Source organism: Cynara cardunculus (assembly GCF_001531365.2).
Source record: "Cynara cardunculus var. scolymus isolate 2C chromosome LG 16, CcrdV1, whole genome shotgun sequence".
Taxonomy (NCBI): Eukaryota; Viridiplantae; Streptophyta; class Magnoliopsida; order Asterales; family Asteraceae; genus Cynara; species Cynara cardunculus.
The window spans coordinates 420,964-423,157 of NC_037543.1; the positions used below are offsets into that span (position 1 = coordinate 420,964).

The 2,194-nt window shown below is 34.2% G+C and overlaps 1 non-coding gene across 1 annotated transcript; it reads left to right on the plus strand.

Moving 5' to 3' along the window:
* The first annotated feature begins 8 nt into the window (after window positions 1-8).
* Window positions 9-92, plus strand: TRNAY-GUA. Its single transcript has one exon. It is a non-coding gene; the product is annotated as a tRNA-Tyr (tRNA).
* Window positions 93-2,194: the final 2,102 nt, after the last annotated feature.

Below are 2,194 nucleotides of genomic sequence, written 5' to 3' on the forward strand. Positions count from 1 at the left end.
TAGGCGTTGGGTCGATGCCCGAGTGGTTAATGGGGACGGACTGTAAATTCGTTGACAATATGTCTACGCTGGTTCAAATCCAGCTCGGCCCAACAATTCGCCAATCTACCATCAGATGATATAACCCTCTTGTTCTTAAGAAATACTTGATACGAGAGAATAAAAAAGAATCGAAATTTTCTGCTAGATCTCTTCTGATTCCCCTGGGATTGTAGTTSAATAGGCAAGAGCACCACCCTGTCAAGGCAGACGTTGCGGGTTCAAGCCCCGTTAATCCTGACGAATCTAACAAGTACATCAATTCGCCACAGAAGATGCTTGTAAATTGACCACCCAGGTAAGTCGTTAAATTCAATTTGATTATTTCTTCTTATTATTAATTGTTTGGTTAGAAAGAGAAATCTCTACGGGTATACAACAACGTATTGGCCCTGAATACGCAACTTTTTAAATAGAATCTTCTTCCATCTAGAGGAAATACTCATTTATTCAGTATTGGAGCATTTATAGCAGTCATATCAATTTCATTAAGTTATTTAGTAATTCCTTGTTAAGAGATTATTTATAGTTAAACTCTTCACAACTTATTAATGGATATAATCCTTTTGGTATGAATAGTTTATCAGTCTGGACATGGATGTTTTTATTTGGACATCTTGTTTGGGCTACTGGATTTATGTTTTTAATTTTCTGTCCATTTTTTGGTGGTGATTCTCCATTATTATTTTTATTTTTTTATTCCTGGCCGTCTTTTTTTTTTCTCTTTTTTTATTATTTTTATTTGATTTCTAATTGTGCTTCTTCTATCAATCTTATTTTGTATTTCTTCTTCCGTCTATGAATAATTTGTCCAACCTGTAGATCAAATTTGACTAACTGATTCATTAATTATCTGATTGCCGATTATGGACTTATCTCTACCCGGACTCGGTGAAAAAAATGAGATCGCTCCTTATGGACTCGTTGAGAATGATTCTAGTCTAGTTCGTGGCCTATTAGAAGTAGAAGGCGCTCTGGTGGGATCCTCACGGAGTTGAAACTATCGATATCGAGTGCAAAAAATTCAGTTATGTGAAGATGTGGACTACCTACACAGAAAGGCGCTACCCCAACATTCCCCATTTATCCGACTGTTGCTGAGCAGTTTTCGGATATCAAACGGACCTCCCCACAAGGTAATTTTAATGTGGCTAATTTCCCTTCTTTTGCAATCAGTTTCGCTACAGCACCCACTATTCTAGCTAATTGTACGATCATGTTATTAGCGTTCTGTCACGCCCGTAACCTAACCCCCACCACCACACCATTATTGTCGTCGTCACAACTGTCACTCATTTATTTTTTTCAAAATTTTATGATATCTTCAAATTTATATTTAATTCAAAAATAATTTTTTTTTCTTTTTCTCAAAACCACATAGCATCATAGATTCACAATATTGATAGATACAAAATATAAAACGAAACATTAAAATTAATATGTATCTCGTTGCATTACACGAGTACCCTTCTACTAATAACAATATACAAATAATTTTTAATAGACCATTAAAGAGAAAGGTAAAAAGATAAAAAAAAATTGAGTTGAGGGACTTTTTTAATTGAGTTGGAACAGAATCCCGAATTTACTGTTGGTACAATAGTAGGGTAAACTACGATGTTGGTCCCTAAACTTCATCCATTTTAACCCTTAACTTCATTAATTCTAAATTTGTCATCAACGTTAGTAAAGCCACTTGGTTTTTGTCCCATCCGACACCAACTTTCAGTTAAATAAATGAATTTTGATATTTTATCCATTTTCTTGATTATAAAAACGACATGATACATATTTTTCTATATATACAAAATATTTGAAACATACGTTCCAGCTTTATTAGCAAGAAATACCACAAATCTGAGAGAAATTCATATATGGTTCACAAAACTAGCATGCATGTCAACATTCAATGCTTGCTTGCTCGTTCTACATGTTATTATGCTTTGATGTTTACGTGTCGAGATACTGTTTAAAACGTATAAACATACAATCAACGTTTGAAAGTAATAATTTTTAACACTAAAGGTCAAAGTTGGGTTTTTAACTTTTATCCATGATGCATAAGAGCTTATCATAGCTCATGTGACACATAATTTTCAAAATGGTACTCACTGCTCACTACCACGTTTGATGTAAGCCATGGCTCACGTAGCAA